Source organism: Amblyraja radiata, chromosome 9 (genome assembly GCF_010909765.2).
Source record: "Amblyraja radiata isolate CabotCenter1 chromosome 9, sAmbRad1.1.pri, whole genome shotgun sequence".
Classification (NCBI taxonomy): Eukaryota; Metazoa; Chordata; class Chondrichthyes; order Rajiformes; family Rajidae; genus Amblyraja; species Amblyraja radiata.
In genome coordinates this window covers 58045156-58062549 of record NC_045964.1, presented here as the reverse complement: position 1 = coordinate 58062549, position 17394 = coordinate 58045156, and the positions used below count along the sequence as shown (strand labels likewise).

At 49.2% G+C, this 17394-nt stretch overlaps 1 protein-coding gene and 1 long non-coding RNA gene across 2 annotated transcripts in view; one reads left to right on the top strand and one right to left on the bottom strand.

The window, feature by feature from the left end:
* ttc7b (tetratricopeptide repeat domain 7B) overlaps window positions 1–17394 on the bottom strand; it is a 300474-nt gene that overhangs the window by 199148 nt on the left and 83932 nt on the right. The window lies entirely within an intron of this gene.
* LOC116977180 lies at window positions 1543–1867 on the top strand. The gene is made up of 2 exons (XR_004413140.1): window positions 1543–1597; window positions 1742–1867. It is a non-coding gene; the product is annotated as an uncharacterized LOC116977180 (long non-coding RNA).

Genomic DNA, 17394 nt, shown 5'->3' with positions numbered 1-17394 from the left:
CTACACGTCAGCCCATTGCATTTAGCAGGAGTGATCTATCTTGCTCCGCTATAGGATCTTTGATGTATAGAGCCATGTGGAGACACAAGACACTGCATGTACAGAGATCTTGATTAAAACAGCAGAGAGCTGGAGGAACTCAGCGGGCCAGGCAGAATCTGCGGCGGGAATGGACACACCACGTTTCGGATCTGAAGAAGGGTACCAGCACGAAACGTCGTCAGTCCATTCCCCCCCAAAGATTCTGCCATCGAGCCACATCCCTGCTGACAACTAAACCAGCTACCACCATCCTTCCAGCCGCAGCAGTGAATGGCCAACTTCCTCCCCGTTCCCTGTGCCCCACCCGGACTCACACCCATTCCTTCCTCCCCCCCCTCCTCGTCCACTTATATTCCTTCCTCTGACTACACAATTGGCACAATAGACAATAGGTGCAAGAGTAGGCCATTCGGCCCTTTCGAGCCAGCACCGCCATTCAATGTGATCATGACAGATCATCCACAATCAGTACCCTGTACCTGCCTTCTCCCAATATCGCCTGACTCCTCTATCTTTAAGAGCCCTATCTAGCTCTCTCTTGAAAGTATCCAGTAGAGACAAAAATGCTGCAGAAACTCAGCGGATGAGGTAGCATCTATGGAGCGAAGGAAAAAGGCGACGTTTCGGGTCGAGACCAGTCTCGACCCAAAACGTCGCGTTTTTCCTTCGCTCCATAGATGCTGCCTCGCCCGCTGAGTTTCTCCATATTTTTGTCTACCTTCGATTTTCCGTACAGAGTTTGCTCATTCTCCCAGTGACCGTGTGGGTTTTCTCCGGGAGCTCCGGTCTCCACCCAGATCCCAAAGATGTGCAAGTCTATAGGATAATTGACTTAAGGGCCTGTCCCACTTGCATGTGACTGTATGTGTTTGGCGCGACCAAACGGAAGCGGAGTTCGCGGTAAGTACGCGCTAAGTTCGCGGTAAGTACGCGCTAAGTTCGCGGTAAGTACGCGCTAAGTTCGCTCGTGACGTAATTTACGTCATACTCACCAATCAGCTGGGCAGGCCGACTCTATTTGGATGTCGCACGGCGTCGGGCGGTGACGTCATCGCTCAACGGCACGCCCGGCGGTGACGTCATCGTTCAACGCCACGCGCTAGGCCTATGTCATCAAGACACTGCGTACGCCGTCAAGACGTTGCGTACGCCCTCAATGTGCCTGCAGGCCGACAGGCCGTTGACGCGCGGAGTTTTCAGACAGTGCGTGATTTTCGTAGCCCCGCGCGATGTCGGCACCAGCCCCGCACAACTCCATACGCCTCCGCGCTTGGAAGTGGGACCGGCCCCGTGCAGCCCGTACGCCTCAAGCGACCACGTTTGGTCGCGCCAGACGCATGCAATCGCATGCAAGTGGGACAGGCGCTTTATGTAAATTGTCCCTAGTGTGGAGAATCAAACTAGTGAATGGGGGATCGTTGGCTGGCGTGGAGTCGGCAGGCTGGAAACCTGTTTCCACACTGTATCTCCACATTAAACTAAACTAAATTAAACAATGTGGTCAAAAAGGCTTTTGGCACTTTGGCCTTCATCAGTCAGAGTACAGAGTATAGAAGTTTGGAAGTCTGAAGAAGGGTCTCGACTCGAAATGTCACCTATTCTTTCGCACCATAGATGATGCCTCACCCGCTGAGTTTCACCAGCATTTTTGTCTACCTTTGATTTTTCCAGCATCTGCAGTTCTTTCTTAAACATAGAGTTGGGAGGTCATGTTGCAGTTGTCTAAGACGTTGCTGAGACCGTATTTCGAATATTGTGTTCAGTTCTGGGCACAATGTTAGAGGAAAGACATTGTCAAGCTTGAAAGGGTTCAGAGAAGATTTACGAGGATGTTGCCAGGACTAGAGGGTGTGAGCTATAGGGAGAGGTTGAGTAGGCTGGGTCTTTATTCCATGGAGCCCAGGAGGATGAGGGGGTGATCTTATGGAGGTGAATAAAATCATGAGAGGAATAGATCGGGTAGATGCACAGAGTCTTTTGGCCAGAGTAGGGGAATTGAGGACCAGAGGACATAGGTTCAAGGTGATGGGGAAAAGATTTATTAGGAATCTGAGTGGTAACTTTTTCACTCAAAGGGTGGTGGGTGTATGGAACAAGCTGCCAGATGAGTTAGTTGAGGCAGGGACTATCCCAACGTTTAAGAAACAGTTAGACAAGGTACATGGATAGGACAGGTTTGGAGGGATATGAGGCAGGTGGGACTAGTGTAGCTGGGACATGTCGGCCGGTGTGGGCAAGGTGGGCTGAAGGGCCTGTTTCCACACTGTGTCACTCTATGACTAAACTAATCAGTCTGAAGAAGGGTCCCTACCCGAAACCTATTCATGATCTCCAAGGATGCTGCCTGACCCGCTGAGTTACTCCAGCGCTCTGTGTCTTATAATGTTACCAGTCAGAACACAGATTCAATCTTGGACGTGCAGTCTTGAGAATTCATCATATTCACAGCGAGAACAAAATATTACCATTGTATTGTAAATGGAGTATTAGAGTGGCCCTGTACAAACATTTACATTTCTGTAACGTGCAATTTCTCCATTGAGTTAACAGAGCCTACCATTTAGGAAGATGAATGTCAATATTATGATCAAACTGAGAAATGAAAAGTGGCTCATGGTTTCAGTGTGTTCTTTACTCGAAAGCTCCAGCCAAATATTACAATGTGGAGGCTTGTACGGAGAGACTGCTGTGTGAGTGAGACTGATCTCTGTCATGGAGAAACTCTGCAGTGATGCGCCATCATTGGGCGGCACGGTGGCGCAGCGGCAGAGTTGCTGCCTTACAGCGCTCACAGCACCGGAGGCCCGGGTTCGATCCCGTCTACGGGCGCTGTCTGGGCGGAGTTTGTACGTTCTCCCCGTGACCTGCGTGGGTTTTCTCCGAGATCTTTGTTTTCCCCCCAAAACTCCAAAGACAGGTTTGTAGGTCAATTAACTCAGTATAAATGTAAATTGTACCTAGTGTGTGTAGGATAGTGTTAATGTGCGGGGATCGCTGGTCAATGCGGACTCGGTAAGCCGAAGGGCCTGTCAGGACCTAGTTGGTGTTAGGATGGTTCAGTTGCCTGATAACAGCTGGGAGATAGATAGATAGATGGACAGACAGACAGACAGAGACAGACAGGGACAGACAGACAGACAGTCAGACAGACAGAGACAGACACAGTCAGTGACAGATAGTCAGACAGACAGAGACCAACAGTCAGACAGACATACATGCAGACAGACAGACAGTCAGACAGACAGAGACAGGCAGACAGACAGATAACATTATTGTTACATGTGACAAATCACAGTGAAATTCTTTGCTTGACTACCTTGCTACGGTAAGCAAACAGTCACCCATAAAGGGTGCTTACAAAGTTACAAATGCCCCCCGCGCCAGTTCCCCCTTTGTTCTTCACCCTTTCCCCCCCTCTTACGGTGCCCCCCCACGCAGGATCCTCCATTGTTCGTTCCCTCGGCAGCGGGCGCCCTCACTCCCACGTGAGCCGTCCTCGTCGGTCGGTGCCTTCATTGACCGCCGCGCCGACCTCTCCGTTGACGCCGCCGGGTGGTGTCCGGCCGCCTCCGTGGAGGTGTACATTCCACGTTGCCTGTCAACATGCAGCTCTACATAATTTTGCAGATGCCCATCGGTAAGAAAACAATCCTTTAAATGCATCTGCAGCTTGTTAGCAAGGCAACTGATTTCAGTATTGACTGAAAAAAACATTGTGAAAGCCAGCCGATGTATATTCAGTGTTATCTTATTACCGTGACAGGCATTGAGACTATTTACCAACAAGTTGCACGATCCTTATTGCTCCAACTGTTAGACTTTAGAGATTTAATCGCAAAATATTGAGGCACTTTGCGAAATGCACAGAAGCATCCCAAGGTTCCTGGACCATCAGGTTCCTGAACCAACCTCATCTGAAACTAAAGTAGACAAAAATGCTGGAGAAACTCAGCGGGTGAGGCAGCATCTATGGAGCGAAGGAAATAGGCGACATTTCGGGTCAAAACCCTTCTTCAGACTGATGTTGGGGGGGGGGGGGAAGAATAAAGGAAGAAGCGGAGGCAGTGGGCTGTGGAAGAGCTGGGAAGGGGAGGGGAAAGAGGGAGAAAGCAAGGTCTACCTGAAATTGGAGACGTCAATGTTCATACCACTGGGGTGTAAACTACCCAAGCGAAATATGAGGTGCTGCTCCTCCAATTTACGGTGTGACTCACACTGGCCATGGAGGAGGTCCAGGACAGAAACGTCGGATTCGGAATGGGGGGGGGGGTTGAAGTGCTGAGCTCAGGTTGGTTAGTGTGAACCAAGCGGCGGTGTTGGGCAAAGCGATCTGAGACTAATGTGAGGAGATGTTTCTTCTCCAAGGGAAATGTGAACCAAGAGAACCCACACTGCCAAAAGCATTTAAATGCAAATCATTACAAATGAGGAATTGGAGGAACAGCACCTCATATTTCGCTTGGGCAGCTTACACCCCAGCGGTATGTACACTGAATTCTCTCATTTGAAGCGACTTCTACAAACACTCCCCTCCCCTCATGACCCTTCCCCCACCCTAGTCCTTTAACCAGTTCCAGCTACAAATTTATTCTTCAGGAAAATAAGATGCTGCCAAGTGCCTCCGAATCATACTTAAAACCACAGACACTCATCCTTGTGGCCATCATGCCCCCCAGCAGGCAAGAGGTATAGAAGTATGAAAACGCACACCTCCAGATTAAGGGACAGTTTCTTTCCAGCTGTTATCAGGTGACTGAACCATCCTATTCTCACCAGCTAGAGAGCGGTCCTGAGCTACTATCTACCTCTATGGAGATGCTTGGGCTATCTTTGATCGGACTTTACTGGACTTTATCTTGCACTAACCGTCATTCCCTTATCATGTATCTATACACTGTAAATGGCTCAATTGTAATCGTGTGTTGTCTTTCCGCTGACTGGTTAAGCCGCAACAAAAGCTTTTCACTGTACCTCGGTACACGTGACAATAAACTAGACTGTCACTGAACTGTGTAGGAAAGAACTGCAGATGCTGGTTTAGATCGAAGGTACACACAAAATGCTGGAGTAACTCAGGCAGTCTCTCTGGAGAGCCTCTTTGGAGACGCTCGGATTATCTTTGATCAGACTTTACTGGACTTTATCTTGCACGAAACGTTATTCGAGCCACCCACAGTGTATGTGTACACTGTGGGCGGCTCGATTGTAATCATGTAGTCTTTTCGCTGACTGAGAAGCGGGCAACAAAAAAGTATTTTCTTGTACCTCTTCAGCTGTACACGTGACAATAGACTAAACTAAAATGAACAGTGTTTCCAAACGGGACCAGGAGCTGACCAGCTACTCTTATTGAATAAGTCTGACAGGTAAACCCATAAAGTCTGAAGAAGGGTCTCGACCTGAAACGTCAGCTATTCCTTTTCTCCAAAGATGCTGCCTGTCCCACTGAGTTACTCCAGCTTTTTGTATCTATCTTCGGTTTAAAGGCAGTTCCTTCCTACACAAACCCATAAAGGTGGTGGGGTGGATTCACTCAAGGTCTAGTCGCACCCTGGTCACTCCCTCTTCTCCCCTCTCCAATTGGGCAACAGGCATAGGGGTCTGAAAACGCACACCTCCAGATTCAGGGGGAGTTTCTTCCCTGCTGTTATCAGGCAACTGAACCATCTCACCACAACCAGAGAGCAGTGCTGGACTACTGTCTATCTCTTTGGACTATCCCTGATTGGACTATCCCAGACAGGAAACAAAGAGTAGGGATTAACGGGTCCCTTTCAGAATGGCAGGCAGTGACTAGTGGGGTACCGCAAGGCTCGGTGCTGGGGCCGCAGCTATTTACAATATACATCAATGATTTGGATGAGGGATTCAAAGTAACATTAGCAAATTTGCAGATGACACAAAGCTGGGTGGTAGTGTGAACTGTGAGGAGGATGCTTTGAGAATGTAGGGTGACTTGGACAGGTTGGAAAGTGGGCAGATGCATGGCAGATGAAGTTTAAAGCGGATAAATGTGAGGTTATCCACTTTGGTAGCAAAAACAGGAAGGCAGACTACTATCTAAATGGCGTCAAGTTGGGAAAAGGGGAATTACAACGGGATCTGGGGGTCCTTGTACATCAGTCTATGAAAGTAAGCATGCAGGTACAGCAGGCAGTGAAGTAAGCGAATGGATGAGAAAGTGGGATGACGTGGACGGGTGATCGACGTTCGGCATGGACTGGGTGGGCTGAAGGGCCTGTTTCCGTGCTGTATCTTTCAAGGGGTTGAAAGGCCCTTCTATTGCAATGAATAATTTCTCCCACGGAAACTTTCGTCACGAGGAAAGGTCATGTTTGCGATGCCTTTTTGTGAAGTGAAAATCTTTTCCTGAAAAAGTCATCTGGAACGTGGAAAAAATATACAAGACTTACTCCGTGTCCAATGGGGAACATAAAACTCTTGTTGTGTGAGTGGGTTGACGTGGCAAGCTGCTCTCCCTGAGCCGGAGGCCGACCAGCAACAGCGGCATTCCCAGTGGAGCCCAGCTCTGAGCAGCTGGAATATTAACCTGGGGCCTAACAGCTAGGAAAAGTTGACATATCTTCATTCTTTTCAGCTTGTTTGTGCAAATCCTGCCCAGCTGCATCTATAAAAAGGACACAGAGTGCTGGAGGAACTCAGCGGGTCAGGAAGCATTCCGGGAGAACATGGATAGGTGATGTTTTGGGTCGCGACCCTTGTTCAGACTGATTGTGCCGACATGAAACTTTACCTATCCATGTTCTCCAGAGATTCTGCCTGACCCGCTGAGTAACTCCAGCACTTTGTGTCTTTTTATAGTTTGTAAGCCAGCATCTGCATTCCCTTGTTTCTAGAGTCATACAGTATGGAACAGACCCTTCGGCCCAACTTGCCCACACCGACCAACATGTCCCATCTACACTAGTCCCACCTGCCTGCATTTGGCCCATATCCCCCTAAACCTGTCCTATACATGTACCTGTTGAAATGTTTCTTAAATGTTGCGATAGTCCCTGCCTCAACCATCTCCTCCAGCAGCTCGTTCCATATGCCCACTAACCTTTGAGTGAAAAAGTTGCCCCTCAGGTTCATATTAAATCTTTCCCCCATCACCTTAAGATAATAATAATAATAATAAATTTTATTTATGGGCGCCTTTCAAGAGTCTCGAGGACACCTTACAAAAATTTAGCAAGTAGAGGAAAAACATGTAAGCGGAATGAAATAAATAGTAGAGACATGACCAAGTTGGTGGCGCGACTCACCCGTTGCAGCGGCCCCTACAGCCTGTCTGTCTGTTTTTTTTTTTTTGTCTAGTTAAATGTAGTGTTTGGCGTTTTTTAATACTGGTTTTAAATGCGTATATGTGGGGGACGGGGCAGGGAGAAACTGTTTAAATCTCTTCCCTGTCTGGGAGACCCGACCTTTTCCCTGTCGGGTCTCCGTTGTCGTTGGGGCCTAGCACCGTGGAGCGGCCTTCAACCTGAACGACCCGGGGGCTCGGGAGACTGCGGTCTGCGGACTACTCACCATCGTGGGGCTGGCCAGCCTCGGAACGTGGAGAGCGGTGATGACTCGCTGCTGCGACTCGACTCCTCGGGCTCGGAGGCTCCAGCAACGCAGCTGCAGGTCCGGTGGACCGGGACATCGGGAGCTCGCGGGTCCGGGGGGAGAGAGAGACCGCTTCCCGGAGCTCCCGCAACGCGACTTCTCCAGCCCGTGTCGCGGGGTTGGAACGACCCGGAGCGGGGTCATACATCGCCCGGCACGGCTTCATGGCCGTGGGACATACCAGCGCCCGCCGGGGGCTCCAACTTCGAGACTTTTAGACCGGGAGCGGGGCCGTAAATCGCCCGGCACGGCCTAAAATGGCCGTGGGACTTATCATCGCCCGCCTGGGGCTTGGACATCGGGAGAGACATGGAGAACAGGGGAGAGAAAAGACTTTGCCTTCCATCACAGTGGGTTCACTGTGATGGATGTTTGTGTGAACTAAATTGTGTGTATGTCTAGGAATCGTCTTTGTTTGTATGGCTGTGGAAACAGAATTTCGTTTGAGCCTCGCTGAGTCTCAAATGACAATAAAATTGTATTGTATTGTATTGTAGTACACAAATTAAAGACAGAATTCAATTCAAAACACAATATGAGGCAATTCAAGCGTGGGGCTAAGGATAGGCAGAGGTGAAGAGATGGGTCTTGAGGCGGGACTGGAAGATGGTGAAGGACACGGAATTGCGGATCAGTTGGGGGAGGGAGTTCCAGAGCCTGGGAGCTGCCCTGGAGAAGGCTCTGTCCCCAAAACTGCGGAGGTTGGACTTGTGGATGGAGAGGAGACCGGCTGATGTGGATCTGAGGGACCGTGAGGGTTGGTAGGGGGAGAGGAGGTCAGTGAGATATGGGGGGGCCAGATGGTGGAGGGCTTTGTAGGTGAGGACCAGGATTTTGTAGGTGATCCAGTGGGAGATGGGAAGCCAGTGAAGTTGTTTGAGGACTGGAGTGATGTGATGCCAGGATTTGGTGTGGGTGATGAGTCGGGCGGCTGCGTTCTGGACCAGTTGGAGTCGGTTGATGTAGGTGGAGCTGATGCCAAGGAGAAGTGAGTTGCAATAGTCCAGTCGGGAGGAGATGAAGGCATGGATGAGTCTTTCAGCAGCGGGCGGTGTGAGAGAGGGTCTGAGTTTGGCGATGTTGCGGAGATGAAAGAAGGAGGTTTTAATGACATGGCAGATGTGAGGCTCAAGGGAGAGGGTGGAATCAAAGATCACGCCAAGGTTGCGGGCCTGGGGAGATGGGGAGACAGTGGTGCTGTCGATGGTGAGAGTGGGGTTATTGATTTTGCTGAGTGTGGCTTTGGAGCCTATGAGGAGGAATTCTGTCTTATCGCTGTTGAGTTTGAGGAAATTATGTTGCATCCAGGTTTTTATAGCTGACAAACAGGAGTTGATATGGGAGAGGGGGGGGGTTGTGGGGGGATTTGGTCCCAAGGTAAATCTGGGTGTCATCAGCGTAACAGTGGAAGTCCAGATTGAAGTGGCGGAGTATCTGACCAAGGGGGAGGATGTAGATGATGAAGAGGAGGGGGCCGAGCACGGAGCCTTGGGGAACGCCTTGAGTGACTGTGGCTGTAGCAGAGGTGTGGTTATGGAGAGAGATGAAGTGGGATCTGTTGGAAAGGTAGGAACAGAGCCAGCTGAGTGCAGAACCTTCAATGCCAAGGTCCCCAAGTCTGGTAAGCAGGATGTTATGGTTCAATGTATCGAAGGCTGCACTCAGGTCGAGGAGGATGAGGATGTTGAGGGAACCAGTGTCAGCAGAGGTGAGGAGGTCGTTGAGGACTTTGAGGAGAGCAGTTTCTGTGCTATGGAGGGGGCGAAAGCCAGATTGGAGGGGTTCAAGTAGGTTATACGCAAGGAGGTGGGAATGAAGTTGCGACGCAACGATACGCTCCAGGGTTTTTGAAAGAAAGGGGAGGTTTGAGATTGGGCGGTAGTTAATGAGAGAGGAGGGATTAAGACCAGGTTTCTTTAAGATTGGTGTAACAGCAGCAGTTTTGAAAGCGGAGGGGACAATTCCTTGGGACAATGAGGAGTTGAAGAGATTAGTGAGGTAGGGGCAGAGAACGGGGAGGTAGGACTTCAACAGGGGAGTGGGGAGAGGGTCGAGGGAGCAGGTAGTGGGTTTGGAAGAGCTGATGAGTTTGGAGATTTCAGTAGGGGTGACCAGGTCAAACTGGGAGAGGAAGCAGTGTGGAGGAGGGGTAAGGAGGTCAGTGGAGATGTTGAAAGGAGGGGCCTTGGTAGGTGGTGGAGTAGATGCTGGGGAGTCGGGTACATCGGATAAAGATAGATGGTGCTGATTTTATCAGCGTAAAAGTGGAGGAATAAGTTGCAGAGATCCGGATTAGAGGTAGGGAGAGTGTTGGCTTGAGGCTTGAGGAGGTTGCCCACTGTGGAGAAGAGGGTTCTGTGGTTTAGGCAGGGGTCGGTGAATATGGAGGAGAGGTAGGCAGATTTTGCAGCAATGAGGGCCTCTTTTTAGGCAGTGAGGTGGAGTTTGTAAGCTTCATGGTGGACTGTGAGAGATGATTTCTTTGTGAGTCGTTCAAGTCGGCGACCAGTCTGTTTCAGTTTACGAAGTGCAGGTGTGTACCAGGGTGAAGATGTGTTAAAAGTTACGGTTCTTGTTTTGAGGGGGGCCATAGTGTTAAGGGAGGTAGACAAGGTGGAGTTGAGATGGTTTGTGAGATCATCAGGTGAGATATGGGTTGAGTCCAGGGGGAGAGTGGTGGAGAGCAGGTCAGAGAGATGGTGGGGATCGATGGATTTTAGATTACGGAAGGTGATTTCTCGGAGGAAACGGGGGCGAGGTGTCGGAGAAGGGATGGTGAACCGTATAAGCTTATGATCAGAGAAGGGGAAGAGGCATGGATGGAGGTCGAGTACCGGTTGATTTGTGGAGCAGACCAGGTCAAGGATGTGACCTTTGTCATGGGTGGGAAAGGTGACGTGCTGAGTGAAAGAGAAGTTGTCAAGTAAAAAGGCAAATTCAGATGCGAGCTTGCAGGTGGGGGAGTCCATGTGAATATTTAAGTCACCAAGTAGCAGCAGACGTGGGGAGAGGGATGAGGCAAGTGTGAGGAGTTCAGTGAAGTCAGATAGGAAGGAGGGGTTTGGTTTAGGTGGCCGGTAAATGAGGATGACTGTCATGGAGGAAAGGGCTTTGAAGGCGAGGAATTCAAATGATGCTACTGGGGAGAGGGTGAGTTCAGTGATCCGAACGTTCTGGTTGAAAATAACAGCGAGGCCACCTCCATGGTGGGAGGGGCGGGGTTTGGAAATGTAATTAAATCCAGGTGGGGATGCTTGATTGAGGGAGAAGAAGACATTGGGTTGTTGCCAGGTTTCAGTGAGCAGAAGGAAGTCCAGAGTGTTGTCAAGGATAGATAGATAGATAGATAAGATAGATAAATACTTTATTAATCCCATTTTCAGGGAAATTCAGATGTCCTTGCAGCACACTAATAAAAATACAACATAACATTAAAGAAGAAATTTAACATTAAAACAAAAAAACATCCCCCCACAATGGTGGAAGGCACAAAGTCCAGTCCTCTTCCACTTGTCCACCCATGGTCGGGCCTATTGAGGCCTCCGCCGTCGCCGTTACGGGGCCCGATGTTTTAGGCCCTCTCGCCAAGCGATGGTGCTCCGGCGTCGGGAGAACCCTCTCAGCGGCTTGGGATACCTGGAACGGCCAATTCCTTACCGGAGACCGCGGCTCCCGAAGCCAACAGGCCGCGCGTGACGGAGCTCCAACACTTGCGGTCTCGGTGAGAGATCCCAGGCTCCCTTTGTAAAGTTCAGCGCCGCCGCCCGCAGCTGGCCGCTCCACAGACTCGCAGCTCTGCGATGTTCCATCGGCGGACTCAGCAGTCCTGAGCTCCGCTCCGTGAAGGTGTTCCAGCGCTCTGCCGCCGCCGAAGCCGCGGTTCTGGACCGTCCCCTCAGGAAACGCCGCTCCAGTTCTGATGGTAGGTCACGAGGATGGGGCGAAGATGCGGCTCAGAGGAAAACCGCCTCTCCGCCAGGTAGGGACTGAGAAAAGCAGTTTCCCCCTCCCCCCCCCCACATAAAAAGACTAGACCCCCAACAACACATTTTTAACGTACTAAAAGTTAAAACAAATAAGTGAAAAGACGGACAGCTGCAGGACAGGCAGCCATACAGGACGGCGCCCCTATTTTTTTTTAAACCTATGTCCTTTGGTTCTCAATATCCCTACTCCAGGCAAGAGACTCAGCAAGTGCGTCTACCCGATCTATTCCATCTATCCATTTCCGGTTTGTAACTCATTGTTCTTGGTTTATTGTGTATATTTTCTCTTATTGAAACTCCTATCTTTCTTTAGTCAAGTAGCTATCCGTATGGAGATAGGTGTTACATTAGTAGTGGTGTTTAAGATAGCACTGTAATGCTTGTAATAGGTCCATAAACGTAGACCACGTCTTTTGGAATTGGTTTGCTTTACGTGCTAAGAGGAATCTCATCTCTTCCAGATGTAATGTTTCAAACATATTTGATGTCCACATTTTTATTGTTGGTGTGGGCGCATTTTTCCAGAATTTAAGTATGAGCTTTTTTCCCATTATTAGCCCGTAATTGAGTAAATTCTTCTGATACACGTTTAATTCAGGGATACCTTCCGATATCCCAAAAATGATCCATTCTGGTTTTGGTACCAGTTTTATTTTAATTAATTTTGAAAAAATATCAAATATTCCATGCCAGAATTTTTGGATTTTTGTACAAAAAACAAAAGAGTGCGCTATGATAGCTTCTTGACACAGACATTTATCACAGATTGGTGAAACATTAGGAAAGATTTTATTTAATTTAGTTTTTGAATAATATAGTCTATGTAATGTTTTGAATTGGATAAGCGTATGTCGTACATTGATCGAGCATTTATGCACCTGTAGTAAATGATTATCCCAGCTCTCTTTTGAAATTTTTATAGCTAATTCTTGTTCCCAGTCTCTTCTAATTCCATCTGTTGTGGGTATTTCTTTGTTTAAAATGATATTATATAAGTACGATATTAAGTTAGCTGATTCCGCCTTTGTCTTCATTGAGGTGCAATAGTAATTTAAAAAATAAATAAATAAATAAATGGTATCAGGACCTGGCATTGGGAGGTAAAACAATAAAAACAGACTTGGTTGGTAGTCTTTCTGCGGAGTTTAATGTTATAATAGAGCGATTGTCCTTACTTTCTTTTTCTTTCTTTTCTAGGGTCTACTTTCTTACTTTACTTCCTTCTCTAACTTCTTTTCTAAGGGGCTTTCTTTTCCCAACACTCTCTTGCACTTCACAACTCTTGCGCACCTTCTTTACTTTCCTTACTTCTATCTTTTTCTTAAAGCTTTAAAAAAAAATAATGAAGCGGTACAAAAAATGTATTAAGATATATGTGCTGTGTGTTATTGTAATTTACCGTACTTCTAATAAAAAAAAATTTAAAAAAAAGAAATAAAAAAAAAGATAGCACTGTAAGTTTGAAGAGCCATAGGCCTGGCATCGTGCAGCGTTGAGTGCTTCTTCCACTACCTTGCACCTGATGGGGTTTGCCATGAAGAGGTGATAAACATTATCAGAAAGTGTTATCCTTAGGAATGCACCCGCCAAACATGAAATGATTACATTTTCACAGCGTCTTTCGCGTTCTCAGGATTTCCCTGGGCGCTGTTTGCCACAGGTAAGCTCTTTCAAAGTGTGGAAATATGGAGCGAGTTCCCTCAAACAGCAATAATATATCTGCCTGCTCATCTTTTCATCGTGTTGGCGGAAGGCAGATTGAAAATGTAGTGGAGCTGCTATCAGCTGATTCAGTCCTGAGGGATATGGGCCAAACGCAGGCAGGTGGGACTAGCCTAGATGGGGCATGTTGATTGGTGTGGGCAGGTTGGGCCGAAGGACCTGTTTCCACGCTGTATGACTCTCTATAGAGCTGTATGACATGCTGTAAGAGCAGTCCGGACTTACTAGCTACCTCATTGGAGACCTTTGGACTATTTTAATCAGACTTTACTGGACTTTAACTTGCACTGAATGTTACAATCGACAATAAACAATAGTGCAGGAGTAGGCCATTCGGCCCTTCGAGCCAGCACCGCCATTCAATGTGATCATGGCTGATCATCCCCCAATCATAGTAGGGGGCGCTCCTCTGTGTGCAGCCATGTCAGCAGCGCGTCAGTTTTTCCAGCTTTTTTTTATTTTTTAGTATGTTTTAAAGTATGTATTTAATGTTTCTTCGTGTGTTTTGTGTGGGGGGTGGTGTGGGGGGGTAAGGGGGAAACCGCTTCGGTCTCTGCATGGAGAGGCGACTTTTTCCAGGTCGCCTCCCCCGTGGCCTAACATCAAGGATCGACGCGGCCTTTCCCGGAGACGTGCCCGGGGCTTCAGCGGCGGGCGCTGCGTGGACTCTCGATGTGGAGCGGGTGAGCCCTCGCTGGAGGGGAGCGCTCCGTTTCGCTGGCCCGGGGCTGCCGGCAGCCTGAAGTCGCAGCCTGAAGCCGCGGTCTGCAGAGCTCCAGCTGGTGCGGCATCTACAGCCCGGGATCCCTCGTGGGGGACCCGGGGGAAGAAGAAGCCATCACTGCCGGCCCGCGGCCGACTTCTACCGCGGGTGCGGCATGGACTTACCATCACCCCTGGAGGGGAGCTTCGACCGCCGGCCCTGCAGTCTACGGTGCTTCTGGCCGCGGCGGGGACTTTAAATCTCGACCGCCGGCCTGCGGCCTACAACAATCTAAAGCCGCGGTCTCCGGTGAGGAAGAGCCGATCCTGGACTGACTGGACTCTGGTCCTGTACACGGGGGGGAAATGGAGGAGGACTGGCCAAATTTTTGTGCCTTCCACCACAGTGATGAATGCTGTGGTGGATGTTTGTGTTACAGTTTTATTGTGTGTTCTTTATTATTGTACTGCTGCTGACAACCCAAATTTCCACCAACCCTGGTTGTGTGGCAATAAATTATATCTATCTATCTATCATCAGTACCCCGTTCCTGCCTTCTCCCCATATCCCCTGACTCCGCTATTTTTAAGAGCCCTATCTAGCTCTCTCTTCAAAGCATCCAAAGAACCTGCCTCCACTGCACTCTGAGGCAGAGAATTCCACAAACTCACCACTCTCTGTGAGAAAAAGTGTTTCCTCATCTCCGTTCTAAATGGCTTACCCCTTTTATTCCCTTTATTCTGTGTCTGTCCACTGCGCACGACTTGATGTAATCATGCATAGTCATTTTGTTGGCTGGATGGCATGTCCAGGGAGTGTGTCCATCGGTAGAGGGGAGACCATTCTCCCGTCGCCTGGCGGGAGCGGGAACATCTGACTCAGAACCCAGTCCTGGCAGCGGCCGTGTCCCGAAACCAGGCGCCGCTCCGGCCATGCCGCCCCGCCTCGGGCCCTCCAACGAGGGAGAGAGGGAGGTGAGAGGAGGGGGGTGGGAGAGAGGGAGAGGGGAAGGGGTTGGGAAAGAGAGAGGGGGGAAGGGGGGTGGGAGAGAGGGGGGGATGGAGAGGGAGAGGGAGAGGGGGAGGGAGGGAGAGGGGAGAGAGAGGGGGGAAGGGGGTGGGAGAGAGGGGAGGGGGATGGAGAGGGGGAGGGAGGGAAAGGGGAGAGAGAGAGGGAGCCGTCGCAACCCAGTAGTTTAGTTTGAGGCTAATTAGAGGCTGTATGGTAACTCACATTTCACTGTACCTTAATTGGTGCATGTGACAAATAAATAATTTGATTGATTGATTGTTATATTGAGTTCTTTGTGACACTGTATTCCAGGCACACACACTGCACTGAACACATAATATGCATACCATGCAGGCTAGGCTACATCATGTGTACAGTGCATAATGCCCTTCATAACACTGTACAAGTGAGTAACAGAAGCAGGCAGCTACGGTGTCACCACATAGACCTGTGTTGCCTTGTTCTTCTTTGTGTTGATAATGTGTGCCCGAGAAAGAAAAAAACATCCACAAATAGCACGCAGGAAGCATTTTTGAAAATTTCAGGAAATACCGTCAAATTCCAGGAAATCTGGGATTCCATTTCAGGAAAAGAAAATGGAGGTGTGGAAGCACTGTGAGCAGGGCCGGGAAAGAAGCCACGGCCTGGGATGGAACCAAAGGCAAGCCTGGGTCCGGGATCAGGGACGAGCCATCCTTCCCTCCCTCCCTCCCATTCTCTCTCTCCCATTCCCTTTCTCCATCCATCCCTCCCTCTCTCCCTCCCTCTCAACCCCTCCCTCTATCCATCCACTATCTTTCCCTCCCCCTCTCTCTACCCCCTCTCGCTCCCTATTCACTGTAAAACTGATACACCCCTCACTCTCCCTCCCTCTCTCCCCCCCTCACTCCCCCCCTCTTTCTTTCCATCCTTCTCTCTGCCTCTCCCACTCCCTGCCCCTCCCTCCCTCTCTCTCCTTCCCTCTTTCTCCCTCCCTCCCCCTCCGTACCTCTCTTCCTCTCCTTCCCTCTCCCTCCCTCTCTCTCTCTCTTCCTCGCTCTCTCTGTTCCTCCCTCTCACTTCTGCCGTTAGTGCGGGACCGTCAGCCGATCATGCGCAGTTGGGGGCTATGGGTGAGTGGTGGAATATTGCTTTGGGGGACCAGGCCTCCCGTGTGACAGGGACCCAACGGGTCCCACTTAGTCTGGTACCTTATAAATTAACCAATGTTATTGAACCCTACTGCGTTACATAATGAAGCCTGATTCTGTTATCTATTTGGTTTAGCACTAAAACCACTATATTCCCACACCTAGCTTTACCGGCTTCTCAAAGGTATTAAGAGCTCGGAAATGCCAGGAAACATGAATTACTGTATCAGAAATAAAATCCCTAAGCCTCGTTCATACTGATCCCAATGTCTGTGCATAAGGATTTCTGCTGATTCCTCTAAGAATGTGGATCCATTGCACACTTTCAGATTACAATGGTTTTGCACGCCTTATCCAAAAATAATATTCGAGACACAAAGCCTGAGAAGGCAAATGGTATATTTCAACATATCAAGCATCATTTCGCAAAGTTACTTTATGTCAGTAAAGTCTATAGTTCCAGCACTGGAACCCTGTGTGTGTTTAAGTGTAGTTTAGAGATACAGCATGGTAAAGGGCCCTTTCGCCCACCGAGTCCGCGCCGACCATCGATCCCCGTTCACCCTAGTTGTGCGTTATCCTACTTTCGCACCAACCCCTTACGCACCAGGGGCGATTTACAGAGGGCCAATTTACCTACAAACCCTTTGGGACGTGGAAGGAAACCGGAGCACCCGGAGGAAACCCACACGGTCACAGGAAGAACATGCAAACCCCACGCACACACAGACAGCACCCGAGGTCAGGATTGAACCCGGGTCTCTGGCGTTGTGAGGCAGCAGCTCTACCCGCTGCGTTCAAAAAGGAACTGCAGATGCTGGAAGATCGAAGGTACACAAAATTGCTGGAGAAACTCAGCGGGTGCAGTAGCATCTATGGAGCGAAGGAAACAGGCTTCTGTACGGTCCTTCCATCAGCTAGGGTACTGTCCAAATTCGCCTCTACCACATTGCGGACATTGGACTTTGTCTGTGGAACTGATGCGCTACAATGCTGAGAACTACATTCTGCACTCTGTATCTTCCCCTTTGCTCAACCGATTGTACTTGAGTTTGACTTGATTGTATTTATGTATGGTATTATCTGATCTGATCGCGTGCAAAACAAAGCTTTTTACTGTACCTCGGTATACGTGACAATAATAGACCTAAGCCTACATCTAATCTTAAAGATATCAAACATGCCT